We start from the raw sequence: 5199 nt of genomic DNA, 5'->3' as shown, positions 1-5199 counted from the left end.
AAAAAAAAAAAAAAAAATTTAAAAAGTAAAATAAAAATGTCCCACGTTATGTCTTTCTGAGTCCCTGTCTCTGCTCTCCCGCCCTGCTGATCTGGTATGGCTAAGCTCCAGGAGCATCTGAAAGGCAAGTCTAGAATCACCAGTACCATAAGGAAGTAGTTACAGCTGTTTAAATGGCACAAAGCTCCTAATCATAAAAATTTACTTCAATTTTCCCATTGAGGAAGCCCACTTCCTTCACTTGACTGGTGTTAGGAGATACGGGTGGTGTTTGTTAATTTTTTTTCTCACTAGTATTTTTCATGGGAGCAAATTAAAAAGGAAAGGGGGAAAAAGCATACATCAGTCAATGACACTATATTCTGCATTTCACTAATAGATCAAAATGGTTAAATGGTTGAAAAGAGTCTATAATGAATTTTTCAAGGATTTTAGTTGTTTCTGCTATTTCTAAACACCATAATAAACAAGAAAAAGAAAGGGAATACATCATCTGTGTACTACATCACCTATAATAAGAGATGAAAGACAGAAAGACTTAAGTGCCGATGTCAGTGGTTTAACATGTTAATTTAAAAATTAAACATTATACCTTACATACATAGATATTTCATGGTTAACTTCCGGCAGCCAGCACAGTTTAACTGTAATAGGCCAGCAGCCCCCTATCAATGCAGAGTCTTCCTCCGCATCACCTTTCTCTTGGCTTTGTTTATACCACAACTTTTAATCCTTTGGTCTTCTTGCACCCTCCAGTTTTTTACCTGAGCTAATAAATATATTTACATTTTTTCTATCCTGAAAGGATATATCCCTTTCATTGGCCCAGGCCCTACCTTTAACTCCATGCTTGATTTCCTTCTTTGTTCAGCTGCTTTGAAAGAATATTCTACTCTAGTTAATTCTACATCTACATCCTCTCTTCTCATTTCCCATTCTCCACCAACCACGAAAAGCTGGTTTTCACCTCCTACCTACCCACCACACACTTGCCTCAACTCTAAAAATTGCTCTGGAAATGGCCACCAACTATCTCCACAATGTCAAATCTGGCAATTATCTATTCTTACAGTGTTGGTTCCCCCTATTCCATTTGAGAATGCTAGAGGCTCACTGCTTTCTAAAATTGTATATCATTGGTTTCCATGGGATTATTCGCTTATAGGTTTATCTCTACTCTGACTGTTCTATGGCTGTCTCCTGCATGAGTATTTTTGCTTCTTCTCTGCCTGTCTCTTGAATGCTGGTGTTCCACAGGGTTGTATCTTCTCCTCACTTTTTTTGCACATTGTGCTTCTCGGTATATATTTTTCTCAGGTGATATCATTTGAGCTAATGATTTGAACTCTCACCTATGTGCTAATGGCAAACAAAGCTCGTTCCACAGCCCTGCCCTCTGCCCTGACCTTCAGATGCAATTAACCAAATGTCTTCTAGATATATTCCCCAGAATATCTAGTTATCTCTAATACAGGCCAACCTGAATATAACATCTTCTTCTCCTAAGACAATACAAGTTCTCCAGATTCATTCCTCCTTGGTTCCCAGTAGCATTTGTGTTAACAATGTCTTTGGGGATAATATCTGAGCCAGACTACCAAGGAATCATTTCTTATCTGCAGCCCTTGCTGTGTGGACGGTGGGCCATTGGTTCTCTCTGCCCCACAATTGATTGGAGCAGGAGACAGAAAGACACAGGCATTTGGGATGCAGCCGAGTCTTAGGAATAGTAGAGCACAAGAGGAAAGGTGCATGAGCTCCTGACACTAAGGTTCAAGGGGACCTTGAATCCAGAACCACCACCCCTGTGAAGCCTAGACCTCTTTTGACTCCTATTCTTAGAAGTGTTCTCCTGTGCTCTGCACAATTGAGAAAGGTCTCTGTTTCTTGCAACAAAAATAATCTTGACAAATACTATGATTTTAAAACCACTTGTATCTTTAAATCAAAGGACCTCATCACACAAACAGGACAACAGTGCAATTTCTATTAGCATACAATGTCTTTCCCACCTACAGGACCCCATTGCTACAAAAACTCCCAAATTGATTCTAATTATCTGTCTAGATTTACCTAGCTAAGTAAAATCTTAGGCAACACATTATCTCTATTCCAATTCTCTTCTCATTCCGCAGCTCAGAATCTAAAATGTCAAATGTAAATTATTAAAGAATGCATTTAAAAACTCATTTCTGTAGGTTTCCAGAATTTCTGAGGCTGCATTTGTGCTAGCTGTTTTAATAATCCTTCTTTAACTTCCATTTGTCAAATTATCTTTAATCAACAAAAGTGCTGTTGCATGAGGTATACAAATGGGAAAGAGCAAAATGTCCCTCAAGGTGCCTTCTCTTGCAATGAGCCAAAGAAGTGACTCCTGAGTCGAGCTGATTTTAAGAAAAGGTATGCTCTGAGTTCTAGCAAGAAATGACAGATTCCATTATAAAAGGAATCCAGATGGTGTAGGTACTGCCTGACATCTAATGATAATATTCATAATTGTTAAGTTTAAAAGCATTTCACATATAATCACTTCTTTCAGGAGTAAAATGGAATCCTTTCTGAGATCAGCCTTGGCTTAGCTATTTTTTAGTGAGTCAGAAGCAATACAAAATATCTAAAGGTGAAAGCAATTTGTCACAGTAACATGTAACAATTCGAAGTTTTAACTCTTTCATTCTGAAAGGATCCTTTCCTTAAAGGCAAGTTCTGACATTGTTTTACGGCAACTAAGTAGCTTGTGGTAGATGTTTGAAATAGAGTCAGTACCAACTCCCCTGACAAAATTTTACAAGGAATAAACATAATCTTTCAGATTAACTAATTTTCAGAAATCTTAACTGTTTCGTTTCCGTTTTTGTTTTTTGTTTTTGTGTGTGTGTGAGACAGAGTCTCACCCTGTTGCCGGGCTGGAATGTAGTGGGAAGATCTCGGCTCACTGCAACCTCTGCCTCCTGGGTTCAAGTGATTCTTCTGCCTCAGCCTCCCAAGTAGCTGGGACTACAGGCACACACCACCATGCCCAGCTAATTTCTTTTTATTTTTAGCAGAGACAGGGTTTCACCATGTTGGCCAGGATGATCTCCATCTCCTGACCTCGTGAGCCACCCGCCTCAGCCTCCCAAAGTGCTGGGATTACAGGCATGAGCCACTGCACCCAGCATTAACTGATTATTTTATCAGGGCTTCCATCCCAGAAAAGTGATAAATACTTCCAGCATCTATATTGCAAACTAGAAATAGTTAATCCTGTAGTTTTTCAAATAACTCTGACTCACCATGAATCATGGTGAAGGAGGGGGAAATAGGGAAAAGAAAGAAGGAAAGAAAACACTATGCTGAGCTGTGTTTTCTCATTCAACACCTTGGTTATCCATTAAGCTTTTTTAATATCCCTGTCGTCATATCCCTAAAAGCTTAATTTTGTATGCAGAGCAAAAATTAAAAGTGACAAACAATTCAACAAAGGTTTATTAAACTTTTTCTCTTACACTTACCAGGAATCATGTGGTCCAAGTCATCATTTGAGTTCATTTAATTTCAGCTGAAATCTACAGATAATTATTTTCACTAAAAGCCTACAGTCTTATTTTGACCATTTATGAACTCAGAGTGTCATAATCTTGGCTTTCAATTTGGGGATATAAGAACTTATTATCACATAGTAAAATCACCAGCCTAGCTAGTCTAGGCTTTGAAGATACACATTGGCTGGGCGCGATGGCTAACACCTGTAATCCCAGTCCTTTAGGAGGCGGAGGTGGACAGACCATCTGAGGTCAGGAGTTCGACACTAGCCCGGCCAACATGATGAAACTTTGTCTGTACTAAAAATACAAAAATTAGCCAGGCATGGTGGTGCACACCTGTTGTCCCAGCTACTCCAGAGGCTGAGGCAGGAGAATCACTTGAACCAGGGAGGTGGCGGTTGCATTGAGCTGAGATCACACCATTACACTCCAGCCTGGGCAACAAGAGTTAAACTCTGTCTCAAAAAAAATTTTAAAATAAAAGATACACATTTATGATACATATTAATAAATTTTAACAAAAACATAAGCTTCTGATTATCTGGAGTGAAAAAATAAATTCATGAAAAATGGCTACCAATAACATGAGATAATAAAATCAATTTTTTCCTCTACTATTTAATATACTGCTTTAGAATTTCAGCATAATTAAAATTATGTATATATTTATTTGTGCACACACACACATACTCATGCACATACACACACATAAATCCACCTTCTCTAATACACCTTGTACCAAAAATAACAGATTAGGATTACCAAATCACAAACAATATATATTATATCCTACCAATGTTGAAATATGTTTAAGCAATCTAAAAGAAGAATGGTTCATTATAGGTACAGTAAACTGGTAAACTATCTAAAATATTTATGTATATCAGAGGTAATTTAATAAATTATATTTAAAAACTGATTGAAGAAATACTCCTATACACACATGGAGTATAATTTAGAAAGACAAAAAAATACAAAGATGTGAAAATAGATTGAATGCAAAAGGAATTTGGCAAAGGGAGAATTCAGGTGAGCTGGATAAATTAACAAAGAATTTCTAAAGCAGTGGTTCTCAGCCTTGGCTACACATCAGAATTACCTTGGGATCTATTAATTTAGGTCCTGATTTACTTGGTCTTGGTTGGGGGCTTGGCATTGGAAATAATGTAACTCCCCAAATAATTGTAATATGAAGTCAAAGTTGAGAACCACTGCTGTAATTGATAGAAGCTGTGAAACTGTCTCTCAGACAGGAGTGGGATGAGTAGAAGTGCATCAAGAAAAGGGAATGGGTAATGTAAAATCAGGCACCATCATTCAAAGGAGAGATGAACTGAGAAGGAAATACTGTTGGCAAAAGCTCCAGCCACCTGTATCTCCGCCAGAGCATCCCATAATGGCATTTACTTAGAAAGGGCCCAACAGCTCGGAGCACAGACTTCAGTGTACACATTGAGAATATCAATCATCAGATGATCAGTCTCTCAGAAACTTTTCTTAATAATTGGACTCACAAAATATCAAGGTATGAGTCAGAATGCCAAAGCATGCTTTTATAGTAACAGACATAACAGCCCAGGGGATCATATGTCATACTGACACGGGGGCAAAGCTATATGGGAAGCCAAATTGTAATCAGAAGGTAGTGTAAAGAATCAGAAAAGGGCAACTA

The sequence above is a fragment of the Cebus imitator genome, unplaced genomic scaffold, assembly GCF_001604975.1.
Source record: "Cebus imitator isolate Cc_AM_T3 unplaced genomic scaffold, Cebus_imitator-1.0 Scaffold192, whole genome shotgun sequence".
Classification (NCBI taxonomy): domain Eukaryota; kingdom Metazoa; phylum Chordata; class Mammalia; order Primates; family Cebidae; genus Cebus; species Cebus imitator.
This window is presented reverse-complemented; position numbering follows the sequence as displayed.